Source organism: Sorex araneus, chromosome 1 (assembly GCF_027595985.1).
Source record: "Sorex araneus isolate mSorAra2 chromosome 1, mSorAra2.pri, whole genome shotgun sequence".
In the NCBI taxonomy this organism is placed as follows: Eukaryota; Metazoa; Chordata; class Mammalia; order Eulipotyphla; family Soricidae; genus Sorex; species Sorex araneus.
Window position 1 is genome coordinate 94,534,248 of NC_073302.1, and position 17,221 is coordinate 94,551,468.

General features: G+C 43.8%; 1 pseudogene; it reads left to right on the plus strand.

Moving 5' to 3' along the window:
- Positions 1-1,901: 1,901 nt before the first annotated feature.
- Positions 1,902-2,265, plus strand: LOC101557125 (adenosine 5'-monophosphoramidase HINT1-like; annotated as a pseudogene).
- Positions 2,266-17,221: the final 14,956 nt, after the last annotated feature.

The window sequence follows — 17,221 nt, forward strand, 5'->3', positions numbered from 1 at the left end:
CTGTGTGAAAAGCCAAGAGTAACCACTGAGCACAACCGAGTGTGTCCCAAAAGCAAAAATCAAACAAGAACCTTCTGGGCCACATGCAATAGTATGCAATTAACTATAGACTGTCAGTCTAATATCTATTTGATAATTGATTATAATATGTATTTGCTAATTGATTAAATAATTTATGTCTTGGTTAGAATCAGCTCATAAACATTGGGGATGAAAAAGAAGAAATGACTTTGGCCAAAGATTCCAAATCTGTCAGATAATTAGCTTTGTATAGTTCTAGGTACTACAGGAGCCAGGAAGAAAAAAAAAAGAGAGAGAGAGAAAGAAAGAAAGAAAGAAAGAAAGAAAGAAAGAAAGAAAGAAAGAAAGAAAGAAAGAAAGAAAGAAAGAAGGAAGGAAGGAAGGAAGGAAGGAAGGAAGGAAGGAAGGAAGGAAGGAAGGAAGGAAGGAAGGAAGGAAGGAGAGAGAGAGAGAAAGAAAGAAAGAAAGAAAGAAAGAAAGAAAGAAAGAAGGAAGGAAGAAGGAAGGAAGGAAGGAAGGAACGAAGGAAGGAAGGAAGGAAGGAAGGAAGGAAGGAAGGAAGGAAGGAAGGAAGGAAGGAAGGAGAGAGAGAGAGAGAGAAAGAAAGAAAGAAAGAAAGAAAGAAAGAAAGAAAGAAAGAAAGAAAGAAAGAAAGAAAGAAAGAAAGAAAGAAAGAAAGAAAGAAAGAAAGAAAGAAAGAAAGAAAGAAAGAAAGAAAGAAAGAAAGAAAGAAAGAAAAGAAGAAAGAAAGAGAGAGGGAGAAAGGAAGGAGGGAGGAAGGCAGGAAGGAAGGCAAGAAGGAAGACAGGAAGGAAGGAAGGAAGGAAGGAAGGAAGGAAGGAAGGAAGGAAGGAAGGAAGGAAGGAAGGAAGGAAGGAAGGAAGGAAGGAAGGAAGGAAGGAAGGAAGGAAGGAAGGAAGGAGAAAAAATAATGGTGGAATTAGACCTATAGTCAAAAGGTTAAGGCACTTTCCTTGCCTGCAGCCATCCAACCCTGATCCAAGCCTTGTCTCTGCATCTTGTCCTGAGCACCACCAGGAATGATCCCTAAGCTTAGAGCCAAGAGTAAGATCTGAACACTGCCAGGAATGGCCCAACATATGTTCATTCTATCCCTCCATAAAAAAAAAAGGAACAGGGGCAAATCTTTGTGCTCTTGTGAAATGTAGAGTTTAGAAGAAAGTCTAAGACATAGATATTATATTTGTTAAATAAAGTAGAAGAGGAGTAAGATTGATAACCAACATCTATCAAATAAACACTAGGGGCAAGGCAGTATTTTAAATGCTTTATGTTTACTAATTAATTTCACCCTAGCAGAAACCTTAAGTCAATGGTACCATTTTCTCAATTTTATAGATCACGAACCTGGGACATGTAGAGGTCACAACCATGGACTCAACAGGGCCATGAGCTCAGGCCATGGAACCTGTGTGCCTCCCACCTGCTGTTTCTCAGCTCAGCTCACTGAGAAAGGCATCCCAGAACATGTCTGGGAGTCCAGCTCGGAAGAGAATCACTGCACCCCAGCAGGAAAATTCGTCACATTATGTGGAGACATGACATTTACAATAAGCCTTGAAAGATGGAGAGAATTTGGGCACACAAATATTGCCATGGGCATGGAAATAAAATTCAGAGAGAGAGAAAGCAGTATTAGCAAGTAAACATAAACCATGAGCAGCATACACACAGATTTTAAGAAAGTAGCCCAAATAGGCCAGCTTATACAAGAATGAGTGGAAGCGAAGTCAAAGGTGGGGGCTCTGGGAAGCTTAGCAGAGTGGAGTCAGAACTGAAAGGTTAGTAAAGGTGATTTTAATAACCTATTCAGTAATTTGTCCAACCAACAAACTTGTTTTTAAAAACTGTCTTCAGAGATGGCAGATGAGATCACCAAGGCTCAGTTTGCCCAGCCCGGCGGCGACACCATCTTTGGGAAATCCCAGCCAAAATCATTTATGAGGATGATCAGTGTCTTGCCTTCAACGACTTTTCCCCTCAAGCACCAATACATTTTCTGCTGATACCCAAGAAACCAATAACCCAGATTTCTGCAGCAGAAGATGAAGATGAAAAGCTTCTTGGACATTTAATGATTGTTGGCAAGAAATGTGCTGAAGAGCAGGGTCTAAAGAAGGGTCACCGGATGATGGTGAATGACCATTTAGATGGGGACAGACTGTCTATCATATTCATCTTCATGTTCTCGGAAGTCAGCAGATGAACTGGACTCCTGGTTAAGCACATTTTAGGAATAGTTTACCTTCTCTGGGCAATATAAGCTTCCAAATTCCAATGTTTTAATTATTAATATGCTTCATTTTGCCTGTCTGTGGAATGAAAAAATGATGTTAAAAATTCACATGTAATAAAAGACATTGCTAAAAAAAAAACTGTCTTCACAGGGGCCAGAGAACTAGTACAGTGGGTGGGGCTGTTTGCCTTGCACACAGCCAACCCAGGCACAATCCCCCGAACCCCATGTGATCTCCTGAACACTGAACCAGGAATGATTTCTGAATGAAGCCAGGAGGAACCCCTAAGCATTGCCAGGTGTGACCCCAAAACAAACAAAAAGTGCTCTCAGAAAGTAATTTCTTTGCTATCATGTGCAAGATGATTCAAATTCTGGTTCCAGTTTTCTGCTCTCAGGTGTGAATTCCCTTCCAGATGTTTCCTATCAGATGTATCAAACTGATACATCTGATCAGTTTGATCTTCTTCAAGATCAAACTCTTGAAGAAGTAAGTTCACATGATAGTATCAGATGATAATTGGATTTTTGGCAATAAATGTGGATGGTTTTAATACATTTGGATGGTTCTAGAACTTCTCTAGAAACAAATGGGGTTTGACTTATTGTGATAGATATGCAAGTGACATATAATTACTGGATTAAAATTCATGTACTTATTTTAGAATTGGCAGGATTTTTAGAAGCCATGTAATCTAGGTCCACTTACCCTACAAAGAAGCAAACAAACCTAAAAAGATTTAATGATTATTTCTAATCACTCAGTAAATCAACAGGAGAGTCATTTCTTTTTTCTTCAATGTAGGAGTACTGCTATTTATTCAGCCATTGATTAAACTAATTGAATGGGGCATGAACTCTACATTACTTTTTTTACATTCAGAATGTTAATTTTATTCTATTATTTTATTTTATTGGGCTAGAGTGATAGCATAGCTGGTAGGGCATTTGCCTTGCACATGGCCAACCCAGGTTTGATTCCTCCTCCCCTCTTGGAGAACCCGGCAAGCTACCAAGAGTATCTAGCCTAGTATCATGACAGATACTAGCTACCCGTGGTGTATTTGATATGCCAAAAACAGTAACAACAAGTCTCACAATGGAGAAGTTACTGGTGCCCGCTCGAGCAAATCAATGAGCAATGACAGTGATACAGTGATTTTATTTAATGACAGTGACAGTGATACAGTGATTTTATTTTACTATTATTAATTTTTTTAATCACTGTGAGATAGTTACATAGCTTCACTGTTTGAGCTTCAGTCATACAATGATCGATCACCCAACCCTCCACCAGTGCACCAAGGTCCCCAGTATCCTCCCGACATCCCACTCCTTCCCCTGCCTCCATGGCAGACAAGCTTCCCCATACTCTCTTTCGTTTTGCTTGTTATGAAGAGCATAAGATGTCCCGTGGCCACTCTCACAGCCACACGCTCCTGGAATTGTAAAACTTTAGATAATTAGAACTGCTCGGTTTGGAAATTCTTCTGCGTGCCTCTGGATCATGGCCATTAAGGAGCTTAGGTAGCAGGCAGAGGCAGTTTGTGGGTGTGACCTCCATGGTCCCATGGGGGGAGGGGTTGAGAGGGACTGGCCCATCCGCTATCCCTTGAGGCCTGGAGATTGCTGTCACTGAATCCACATACCTGCACTTCTCACTGGGTTCTGGAAGTTGGCAAGCCGCTGTGGGTTTTAGCAGGCAGAGAACAACTCCTGCCCCCATCTAAGGTACCCAGTGAAGTCGGCCTGGCTCAAAGTCTGGAGGCATCTCTGCAGCAAGCTGATGGGTTCAGAGACTTTTCTGTGTGTCTCTGGATCATGGCCCTTGTTTCCATCTTTTCCAGAGAAATAAACTATTGGCATCTGCCCTGCATATGCGCTGCTGGCCCTAACTGAGGCTGTTGATCTCTGTTGAGATTTATGGGTCTCTGATAAAAAGGCCAGTGAATGAGCTTATATAGCTGAGCGAGCCAGAGGTGGTTTGTGGGTGTGTCTCCCACATAACTAACTTTTGACCATTTAATTTCTTGGTAAACTTGGCCCCGAGTTTTTGGGGTCCAGCCAAAGGCACAGCAGCAATTTGGGGGTATCAGAAAGTCTGAAGGCACTATCAGGCTGCTGATGCACTCACTCCGCAGGTACAGGTTGACCTGCTGGCAGCACCATACCCCCAGCAGGTCATTTCAGGGGTTGTTTGTTTGGAGGGGACCCACACCCAGCAGTGCTCAGGGATTACTCCTACCTCCGTGCTCAGGGATCACTTCTGAGAGTGATCCCTAAGTGGTGCTGGGGATTGAACCAGTGTCAGCACTTGCAACTCAAGCAACTTAACCCCTGTTCTAATTCTCTGGCCCCTGCAAAATAACTTTTAAACACATTTAAAAATAATATTATTTTATTTTTAACACAAAATTTGGAAAGTACAAATTGTTTTATTGCACACTTATAAAAATTACATATGGTGTACTCGATATGCCAAAAACAGTAACAACAAGTCTCACAATGGAGACGTTACTGTTACCCGCTCGAGCAAATTGATGGCAATGAGATGGCAGTGATACAGTGATACAGTGATATAGTGATACAGTGATACATATGGTGAATTCCATGTATAGTTGCCTCAAAATACCTTCATGAAAAAAATTCAGTTAAAGCACAGTATCTAAACAGGGGCTTTTAAATGTGTGTAACACAATTTTTTCACTCCTAGTAAAACTATCTTATTTTATATACCATAAAAACTAAAATAATTTATATAGATATTAAAATTAGTAACAGTTAATGCTAGGTAACAACTTGCTTTGGCAATGAATAACTTTGTGATGAGCACTGTCACTGTCACTGTCATCCCGTTGCTCATCGATTTGCTTGAGCGGGCACCAGTAACTTCTCCATGGTGAGACTTGTTGTTACTGTTTTTAGCATATCGAATATGCCACAGGTAGCTTTCCAGGCTCTGTCGTGATACTAAACTAGATACTCTCGGTAGCTTGCCGGGATCTCCAAGAGGGGAGAAAGAATCAAACCCGGGTTGGCCATGTGCAAGGCAAATGCCCTACCCACTGTGCTATCGCTACCATTAAGACAACAAACCTCACTCTTCCTGCCACCTTCTGTGTCATCATGTTGGTGTATGTCCTCTTGAATGTTCTCAAGACAATCATGCCAAGAAAAGGAGCAAATGCAAAGTTCAGATCGGGCCTTGCTACAGTTACCATCCAGTTCCTAATACTGATGATAAAGTCTGGTTACAATGGTGAATCTGAAATCACAGATGATAGGAGATGTGGTGTAAAATTCCAAGATGCAGGGAAAAAAGAAAGAGAATAATCTCTTTATGAGTCATCAGTTTGCCTTTGTTTTACAGATAACGTCAGGCAGTATCAAAGAAACAAGCAGATCAGAAGAAATGGCAAAGGGCTTACAGCACCTGCCTGGGAAACCTATGGTCACAGATTCAAATCCCCCGTGTCCCTCCTGCCTGCAGCTCTGCTGTCCCCGATGCCTGGCACCAGAAGCAGTTTCTGGCTCAGCCAGAGGTATGTAAGTGCCACAAAGGGGGAGAAGGCTGTGAGCCCTGGCAACCACAACTGAAAAACAATCTGTGAGCACCAGAAATTTCCATTCCTTTGAGCACGATTGTGAAGACCCAGAGTCCCCCCGGCGAGTGACAGAGAAGGGACAGGGGCAGAGACTGTGCATCTGTATAAGATAAAGAAGATGAGAGTACATGGGTGGTATCCTGCTGTGAGTCTTTTTGTAAGGATTCAATACAGACATGCAAAATAAAAAATATAAAGCCTCAATGGAAGGGGTAAAAAGGTAGCAAAAAAGATTGTTCCTGTCTCATAGCTGCAAAAAACATCAAGAGATTTAAAAAGCTGCTCAGGGTTATACAGTGACTACTAGCTTGGGCTCAAACCCGGGACCCCTGGCACCAAAGACTGTTATCAACTTTAAAATCCTTTTCTTCCAGGGCTTGGGGGATATCACAGGGCTCAGGTTCTTGCCTCTGTGCCACAGCATGCCTGGTGGTCCCTGGCACCACATGGTCCCCTGAGCACAGCCAGATGTTGCCCGAACTTGTCCCCCTAAATAAATAAATAAAATACGTAACTTCCTTAGCTAGTGGGAAAGGGGCCTTACCTTTTATAACTGGGGATTTTTAATTGTCCAGATGAAGTGCAAGCACTAGGTTTAATCTTAAGGATTTCTGCTTTTAATTGAAACTCTCCAGGTGACTAGCACATCTCTCTCCATGTCATACCAGCTCTTTCTATGACATTATGCTGGGCAACCAGATATCTTTGGTTTACCATCGGGCCATAATTTCATGACCACTAGTAACTGCTAGTAACTGTTGGCAGCTTTGGCCTGCCCTGTGCTATGACCGTCACATACTAATCGTGAGTGAAGCCTGCCCGAAGCCCTAGCAGGAGTCTAGGATCTTGAGAGGTTGCACCTCTGCCCTTCCCAATCCCACCCATCGCGCTGCTGACTACAGACAGACTACAGCCACTGCTTGTGTGTTCATCTCTTGGTTTTTCTTTCTTTGTTCCCTCTCATTGTTGTCTTTGCTGTGAGGCCTCGGGGGTCACAGTGCCAGAAATCCCAAAGGCAGTGTTCAGGGTCTCACAGGACCTTGGTTTGTGGGACGGTGTTGGGGATCAAACTTGAGGTGTGAGGCTGTTCTGCCAAGGAGCCACTTCCTTGCCCCCTGAATGAAAGACATAGCCATTGAAAAAATTGCCTTGGGGGCCGAAAGATAGCTCAGAGGAACGGAGTATGTGCCTTGCTGTGGGAGACCTTGTGTGCCACTGCCCCACCCCGTTCCCTAGCTTCCAGCATCACTGGTTGTGGCCCTGGTGGCCCCCACACCACTGCAACATCCTGGGAGCTTCTAGCACTTGCTGTCTGTGCAGCAGCACTTGGCCAGGAGGAGCAACAACAGTGAGGCTGGACTCCAGGCCAGACCTTTCAGGAAGTGGTTCTTTCATATCTTCAGAAAATCACTAAAAATTTGGAGAATTAGCAAATGTTCTCCTTTTCACCCGGATAGCCTCAGTGTGATGAATTTTAACACTCACTGTGTTTTTACATCGGATCATGAACACAACTATGGACATGGATTTGGAATCTTGCATTTTTGTGCAACTCTGGTCTTTCCTCGGTCTGTGGATTTGGTCAAGCCATTGCCCCCCCTCTTGCACTGCCTCTCAGGCTCTCATGCCCACCCTCCAGCTCAAGCACAGCACTAACACTGAGATCTTCAGTGGAGGACCGGAGAGGGGTTAGAGCAGGTGAGGTGCCCACCTTGCACACAGCCCACCGTGGTTGATACCCAACATCACATGGGTTTCCCCAGCATCGCCAGGAGTGATCCAGAGCACAGAGTCAGGAGTAAGGCTTGAGTACCACTAGATGTGGCCCCTAAATTAATTGATTTATTAAATCTTCTATCTAATTTTAGGCTGGGTCAGAGAGATATTATAACACATAAGTGGATCAATCCCTGGCGCCACATGCAGTCCCCCAAGCAACTACCCTGAGCTCTGATGGGGGTGGCCAAAACACAACTAAATAAATAAAATAATAAGCCCTGGAACTGAGGCGATCAAACTCTGAGAGCCTTCAAATATGATCTCATCTTCTGACCAAGATTGTTCTGGTCTGATTGCTCAGGCCTAACCAGAAAAGGGGAATTTAAAAAGATTTCTTTTTAAAGCCCCCTTTTTCAGGAAGTGCTAGTGTTGACTCAGCACACTCAGGGCTAGGGTTGGGGCAGGAACTGTACAGACTGGCGAGAACTGTACAGGCTTCAGCCCAAAAGGAAAAATCCAAGCCCAGGAGAAACAAAGAGGGCAAAGAGATTTCCAGAAAGGGAAGGCAGCAGGGGAAGCGTGAGGGAGAGTCTTTTACCGAGAACCTCGTCCCTGCCAGGTACTTTCAACAGGGCCGACAGCCAGGCGTCCTCTAAGCTCCAGAGAGTAACTGATATTACTCTCAGTTACTGTCAGGATCCCGGGTTACTCATAAGGATTACTCATAAGCAGCTGAGGAGAACACCTGGGAGGAACTTGGGACATTTGAAGATAAATTGCTCAGAATCTCAGGGTTCACTCACCAGATGGCTATTTTAAGGACATGCACAAGGTACTGAAGAGGAGATAGCATGGGAAAATCAGCAGCAGCTCACCGGGAGGAGAGGGAGAATCCCCATCACCATGCTGGCTGGATTTTGGTGATTAGTGCATGCTGTTTTTTGGCAAAGGATTCAGGATGATGTTGTTAATCCCTTGAACACGATTGTGACTAAAACTCTGGGTGTGACCTCAGGCATCTAGTCCTCACAGCTGTCTGGGCCCGCTAATCTGTGGCAGGCATCCGGTCTGCCTGGTGACGCTCTCTTCTAATCCCCAGCATCTCTGCTGAGTCTGACTCATTTGTGTCCCAGCTTTGGTTGTTCTGTGCTGGTGCCGACTATTTGTACAGACAGGATGTGAGCGTTGGCCATGCTGGCCTGAGACGGTATGGAGTGGGAGCCCTTCTTGATACAAATGCAGGCTTGCACCCCACACAGGGTTTGGTGACATCTGAACTCCAGTATGTGATGTGTGAAGGATATGTGGCCCCTGCAGCCGGGGGTACTGGCCGTGGTGAGGAAGCGGGAACTGCTGGGAGCTGGTGACAGAAGCCTGCTGTATGGTTAGGGGCTGTGACAGGGCTGATAGACTGGGCAGGGCCTGGACTTTCACAGCAGGGAACTGTGGGGGAAGCGGGGGCAAGTCTGAAATTCATTTAAAAGGACAGTACCCAAGAAGGCAATGGGTGGAAAGAAAAGTCATAACTCAGACTATTGAAGTGCAGAGTTCAGGGGCTGGAGCGATAGCACAGCGGGTAGGGCGTTTGCCTTGCACGAGGCCAACCCGAGTTTGATTCCCAGCATCCCATATGGTCCCCTGAGCACCATCAGGAGTAATTCCTGAGTGCAGAGCCAGGAGTAACCCCTGTGCATTGCCAGGTGTGACCCAAAAAGCAAATAATAATAATAATAATAATAATTTTTAAAAATAATTAAAAAATAAAGTGCTGAGTTCAGCTGAGGTATAGTAAAGTAAGACTAGAAGCAGCCTCCCCACACCCTAAGGCCAACCCCCCTGCAGTGGAGGAAATAGGAGTCCAGCAGGGAGGCCAGGGTGTGTCCATCTGCCCTGCGCGGAAGTGTCCACCCACTCTGCCCCCCAGGGCTTCAGGGATGCCCCTTCCATTTCTTTAATTGACTCCAGCTCTGGTCATCACCTCCTGAATTAGATGTGCTAGCTTCTGGGACAGCAAGTAGTGCCAGCTGCATGCCTCAGGGCGAGCCAGGTTTGATCCCTGAACACTGCCAGTTTCGACCTCTAAGTACAAAGCCAGGAGTCAGCCCCGAGCACCATCTGGTATGACCCAAAAACAAACAAGAAAGAACTTAAACAATGAGTGATCATCTTTTACCACTGAGATTGGCCCACATCAAAGAGAAAAAAATGAAAAACAAAAGGAAAGGAAAAAACAGTGTCCACATAGCTGTGGGGAACGGGACCCTCAGCCAAGGCGGTTAGAAATGTTGCATGGTCCAAACATTTTGGAAGACAATATGAATCCTTAGAAAAACAAACACTGAGGGGCTGAAGCAATAGCACAGCGGGTAGAGCGTTTGCCTTGCATGCAGCTGACCCGGGTTCGATTCCCAGCATCCCATATGGTCCCCTGAGCACCGCCAGGAGTAATTCCTGAGTGTAAAGCCAGGAGTAACCCCTGTGCATCGCCGGGTGTGACCCAAAAAGCAAAAAAAAAAAAAAATACACTGAAAAAATTATTGATCAAGCTTCTATCCCTGGCAACCCATATGGTGCCCTCAGCACATCCAGGAATAATTCTTGGTTTCAGGGCCCAGAGTGACCCCCGCTGAGTGGTTGAGCTGAAGAACAAAAGCTGAAAACAAACAAACGAACGAAAGAGTCCAGCTTCCATATTCCAGCAGTTCCGCTGCTTGGCAGCTGCCTTGGCATCTGCCAGCAACCTCAGAGAACAACAAAGGGTGCGGCTATAGAAGCACCGTGAGCACAGAACCCTAACAATAACAGTATTGGATAAAGTTTTTAAATGAAATTTTAAAATAAATTTTAATGATTCTTTTATTTAAATGTTTTACTGAATCACCTTGACATAGAAAACTACCACAGTTACAAAGTTTTCATGATTGGGTTTCAGTCATGCAATGGTCCCACACCCATCCCTTTACCAGTGTACATTTCCCACAACCAATGTCCCCAGTTTCTCTCCTGCCAACCCCCCCACCACCCCCCCACCCCCAGCCTGCCTCTATAGCAGACACTTCTTTCTCTCTCCTTTTGGGCATTTTGATTTGCAATACAGGTACTGGAAGGTTATCATGTTTGTCCCTTTACCTAGTTTCAGCACTCAGTCTTATACAGAGTGCTCATTTCCAACTATCATTATCATAGTGGTCCCTTCTATACCCCGACTGCCCTCCCCCTCACCCTTTGTGGCAAGCTTTAAATGAATTATTTTTTACTGAACTCTCTTATCCTTTCTTTCCTCAAAACCTTCCTATTGTCACCCTGAGTGATATTTCTATGGCCTATCAGCATGCCCCTTGTCTTCCAGAAAGGGCGGCTGACTTGCTTTGCCTAGCAGCCTTTCTCAGCTGATTGTGTGAGAATCAAACCCTGTGAAAACTCAGGGTGAGTTTCTTAGTTCTCTTCAGTATGGTGCATAATTAGCATAATTCATGTCAAACTAGGAGATTCATACAATGGGCCCCTTAAATATAGATGATTTGGGCTGTTGTTGTTTACTGCAACCCTATCTGAGAAAGGCTGGAGAAAATAAAGCCCAATGTCTATACCTGACACAATCAGCACTTTAGCACTCCACAACCTTCAAGCCTGACGTCCCGCTTTTTCTACCAAGCCTCTTGGCCTCTGATCACCACAAATTCTTCCATTTTTTCATAAGGCATTTTGTTCATGTCTTAATCTTCTTCCTTCTGCCTGGACTTCTTATTATCTTGGAAAATGTTAGGTATCCTTCAAAGCACAACTCAGAAGTCATCTATTGTCTCTTATTGTCTTTCACCTTCAAAGTCTGATTTAATTGTCCTTTCCTCTACATACCCATTTTTGGTTTGTGGATATGTGTATCAAGTAGCACATTATTCACAGTTGTAGGGTTACTGCTTTGTGTGACTTACAAAATTTTGAGTTTCTCTACAGTGGGAATAATCCCCCTTCTTCTGACCTGAATAGACATTTGTTGCATGGAATGGGCCAAAGTTCCCTGGAGAATGATAAGAAAAACTAATTCTGAAACATAAGAGACTGTATGTAGTCCATCATTAGTTGGGTTTCTGCAGAGACAACAGGAAGATTAAACATTAACTATGGCATCCTGGGTTTGCAGCTGGGTGTTGTGATAAAACAGACTGGGAGAAAGCTTCCAGAATGACTCCTCTCAGAACGAGGGGGCAGGCACTGGTAGGCCCTCAGGAAAAGAAAGGTGGATCTAAAAAGATGTTGGCAAGGTTTAGGAGTAGACTCCAACAGGTGTGGGCATAAGACCAGTTTGCTAATTGCTGTAGGAAAGTTTTTAAATGGTGGTGAAAAGGAGAGAGAGTAAGAGGTAAATTGTCTGCCATAGAGGCAGAGGGAGGGGTGGGATGGGGTGACGGGATACTGGAGACATTGGTGGTGGAAAATGTGCACTGCTGGAGGGTTGGGTGTTCAATCATTGTATGACTGAAACTCAAACATGAAAGCTTTGTTGCTGTATCTCATGGTGATCTAATGAAAAGGGAAAAAAAAGAAAGAAAATGGTGGTCGGGCAAAGTGAAGGAATGAATTAAGAACTGAAGTCTGAAATGACTCATCAAAGTCAAAATGTGATAATAATGAGGACTTACATTTCCCTGGCGCAGATACTGTCACGCACATGAGTTCATATAGTTTTCAGAGTAACCCCTGTGGCGGGGGGTGAGACGTGAAGTGTGCGGTATGTGAGTACCATGCCTGGTGGGCATACACACACGCACACGTGCTATTGCTACCACTCCCTGTGGCAGAGGAGAAGACTGGAGAGGAGTGACACCCCCACCACTCACGGTCCCCAAAGTGCACAGCTGGAGCTGGAAGGCAGGCCTCTCTGCCCAGGACCAGGTGCTTAACTCAAGAATAAGACCATTATCAATGCGAAAAAGACGGCATGTAGAGTCCTGACCCAGAGGAGCGATCCCTAACTCATGACCTTTCGGGGCTGTTTGAAGATAAAGGCAGAAAACCACTAGTCCATACGCCAGCAGGAAGCTGACTGGCACACAGCAGTTCTCGGCTTGAGTGAAACTGGACTCCGGTTTGGCTGAATAATCTGGGACAGGAAGAAACACAGAGGGTGCTCCTGGCTCGTTCTCATCGTCCTGCAGCTCTGCCAGGGCACCCTACACTTCAGGTAGAGAGAGACAGGCCTCTGCTGGAGAAAGTGCAGGAGGGAGGCTCTGGCCCTGCATGCTGCAGACCTTAGTTCAAATCCCCGCACTGCAGATGCTCCCCCTGGAGCCTGCCCAAAGTGCTCCCTGAGCAGAGAACCAGGACTAAGCCTGGAGCTCCGCTGGGTGTGGAGTAAAGACAAAGAAAAAGAGAATGAGTCAGAAACACAGAATGAAAAAGTTAGGACCACAACAGTGGCTTGACTGGTGCTCTTGCTCTCAGACTTATCCCTGAGCGTAGAACCATTAAGGCCTTTCGAATACAAGGACCACCAGCGCAAGCCTGTCAGGAATTTTCTCTGCAGTCATTTAGTGCCTGCTAATGTATTTCTTGTTGCCCCAACAGAAGAAAGAGCCCTGGGGGGACATCATTGGTTTAAATAACTTTGTATCCCATTATATAGTCCTCTGACCTTATATAAAAAATCTCAGGAAATTCTATTTTACTAGAATAAGATTTCAAGTTGTTGTTTTTTCAAAACCTTTCTACATAAACTGGAAACAGTGATCGTGGGAAATGCACACTGGTCAAGGGGTGGGTATTGGAGCATCCGAAGACTGAAACCCGATCATGTAAAACTGTGTAACTGTGTATACCACAGTGATTCAATTAAAAAAATTTTTTTAATCTTTCTACATGACTCTACAGATGAGTGTTTTCTTTCACACCCTTTTCCACCACTTTTCTTCCCAGCCTTTCAAAAGTTATGTAGGTTGACTTTTTCAATTCATCATTAATTTTCAATGCTAATATTTATCTAGTATCTAGTCTTTGCTTACTGCTACTACACTGCTCATGTGCTATATTAGATGCCTAGAAATAAACAAGAGACAGTTGTCTTCATGGAAGTTCAAATTTAAAGTGACAAAGATGGGGTGATTGAAAAATAACACAAAACCCATCTAATTCAACAGCCTCGTGTTTTTTTGTTGTTGTTGTTTGTTTGTTTGTTTTTACTAGCAAGGTCAAGCATTGAACTCAGGACCTCATATATGCAACGCAAATGCTCACCACTGAACTTCATCCCTGGCTTTTAACAGCCTCCTTTTAACAGCGAGAAAATGAAGGTCCAGAAAATGGCAGTATCTCACTGAATGTCCTATGGCCAATTCACCTCAGAGCTAGATAAGTTGGGCTTTGATTAAGATCCTGATGTGAAATTATTCAAGAGGCCAAGGAAAACATTAGTCCCTTTCTGCTTTTGTACTGAGTCAATAAATCTCTTTCTTGGCTTCTTAGTTATTAAAAAAAAAAGTCAGCATTTTCCACCCTATATTTTCCCAAACTAAACATTGTCTATTAGTACCTGAGATCTCTTATTTTCTAGAACTCTTCTTTGTTCTTTGTAAACCACCCTCTCCATAGAGGCTCTAGGTTGAAAAAAAGCTGGTTGAGTTTTACTTTTTCAAAAGAAAAAACATATTAATACTCTTTCAGAAAATACCATTAAGTTCTGCTTCACTGTTACACAAAATGTTCATTCTATAATAAATCTAGTAATACTGTATTAGTTAGGGTTCTCCAGAAAAACAGAATGAAGATGGGGAATATATGTCCCCAAAGAAGTCAAATAATGACCAATAGGTAGAATACAAAAGTGCTTATAATCACTCTTAGTTAGAGAAATGCAAATCAAAACAATGAGATCTCATGCTTGTGAGAATGGCACATATCAAAAAAGTCTGGTAACAGTCAGTAATGGCAGAGTTATGGTGAGAAAGAGACTCTCATTTACTATGTTTCTGGCTCAACCTTGATGAAAAGCAACATAGAAATATCTCCAAATAAAAGTTCCACATGACTCAGTGATACCGCTTCTTGGTTTCTACCTCAGAAAACAAAAACATTAATTTGAAAGGACATATGCAACACCTATGTTCATTGCAGCAATTAGTACAAGAGCCAGGATAAGGAAACAACCTGAGTGCCTACATCCACATGAATAGATCAAGAAGTTAGGAGATATATGTATCTGACAATTGGACCTATTGTGTCAGTCAAGAGGTGAGCAATAGACAGACTCTTCTCTCAAATGTGAGATTTGGGGGCTGAAGCGATAGCACAGTGGGTAGGGCGTTTGCCTTGCATGTGGCCGACCTGGGTTCAATTTCCAGTATCCCATATGGTCCCCTGAGCACTACCAGTGGTGATTCCTGAGTGCAGAGCCAGGAGTAACCCCTGTGCATCGCCAGGTATGACCCAAAAAGCAAAAAAAAAAAAAAGTGATATTTGCAGATGCAAAATAAGGGAGCAGCAACTAGAACTGAGTTGGTGGAGGTGAGAGGGTGTGGGTGTTAAAAGGGATAGGAATTTAGGAACTTTGTGAGGGGAAAGTACTCTGGTGACAAGTATGGGTATTGAATGTATGGTGTTGGGTGTTGGATGTATGAAACCATTATTGTGAATCACAGTACATCAATAAAAAGTCAAAAAAGATGGAGGTGTTGAGGGGTGTATGTATAATGGTGATGATGACAGATAGATAATAACTTATCTATTTAAATCAGTGTTTCACTTAATTCTAGAGATCAGCAAACCCAAAATCTAAAGGACAGGGAGCTGGAGGTACAGGAAAGCGACATTGTTGCAGTTCAAAGCCACAAGCCATGGCTGACAGAATTCCCTCTTGCTTGAAAGGATCAGTCTTACTCTTCAGACCTTTTAACTGCTCCAACCAGGCTACCCATATTATGGAGACCAACCTGCTCTATTCCAAGGCCGCTGACCAAACATTAGTTTATCCAGAAACATTCTCACAGAAACACCCACGTTAACTTTCACTTCATATCTAGGCACCATGGCCTAGGCAAGTTGAAATCTAAAAGGAGTTATCATGATACTCTAAATTGTATTAATGCTATAAATTTTATACTCTAAATCTTTTTTTTTTTTTTTTTTTTTTTGCTTTTTGGGTCACACCCAGCGATGCTCAGGGGTTACTCCTGGCTTTGCACTCAGGAACTACTCCTGGCGGTGCTTGGGGGACCATATGGGATGCCGGGGATCGAACCCGGGTCGGCCGCGTGCAAGGCAAACGCCCTACCCGCTGTGCTATCGCTCCGGCCCCTATACTCTAAATCTTAATAATATTATCAGAATTTTGCAGTAGTTTGGAGGTGTCAGTTGCTGGGGGAACCACAGGATGTAAAGCACTTGTGAAACCATAGTCTGGTATGAAGAGAGGAGGAAGGAAGCCTGGCAAAGATGGAAAAACTGTCAGACAGGCAAAAAGATCTGAAGAGGAATTTATTTAGGCCAACCTAAAGCCCACAGAGCCTCAGCCTGTCCTTTTTGTCTATGAAATGGAAAAAAAACAGAAAGAAATGAGAAATGCACTATCTTCTCAGCAAAGAAATGGCCTGGTTCCACAACTAACTCCAAAGGAGCACAATGCCCTGGGATCTTCCCCGGGGGACAGGTACAGGCTGACAGCTCTGGGGAAGAGGCAGGAAGGCAGATTCCGGCCATACGTAACACTCACCACATAGACATGCCCAGCTGCACAGCTGGACCTCATCACACCGCCAAGCCACCGAATCATTCCAGCTCCATAGCTCCTGGAAAGCACAGGCCCCACACTTTCAAATTTCGTAGTACTGACAGCCTAGTAGGGTCATAGCAAATCTGATGGGGAAACTGCACAGAAGTCCACCAAGCTCAGTGAGCAAAGGCTCAGTCAGCACTAACCAGCCCAGTAATCTTCAGACAAGGACTGCAGCAATGCATTGTGAGATATAACAATTATCAGAGTCTTATTGATCTAAGTTTTGATAATTTGATTTTCCTTTGTGTTGTAACAAGCAATATAAAGTAACTTTGTTTGTGCCTGCAAGGGGGGAGGCTGGGGTGGTCGGTGGGAAATGGGACATTGGTAGAGGGAAGGTCACACGATGGTGAGTTTGGTGGATGCTGAAACTATTGTATTATGAACAATATGGTAAATATGGTCTATAATGAAAAAAAATTTATTAATGAGCAGACAGGAGGACAGCCTTGCTCTTCCTTTAGAAATGTTTAGTACTAGGAAATTCTAGTTTCCTCATAATTTCTTTCTTTGAGAATTGAGATATTTAAACATGTGGCTGTTGGGGCCAGAGAGATAGCTCAAGAGGTTTTGCCTACAGGTCTGACATTTCATGTCCTCAGGCACTGCCAGAAGAGACCCTTAAATACAAAACCCCTAAGTACTGAACCTAAGTTTCCTGGCTGTAGCCTTCCACCAAAAACAATTATTAAAAATAAATAGATAAATAAAAATAGAGATTGTAGAATCAGGTCTGTTGGGTTCTGACCCCAGTATCCTTGCAGTAGTATCAGACTTCTAAGTATGTCCCATGAGGTACTTGAGTGTCAGACTCTTGCTTGCCTGTCCAAATGTGATGAGTTTCCTTGGTGT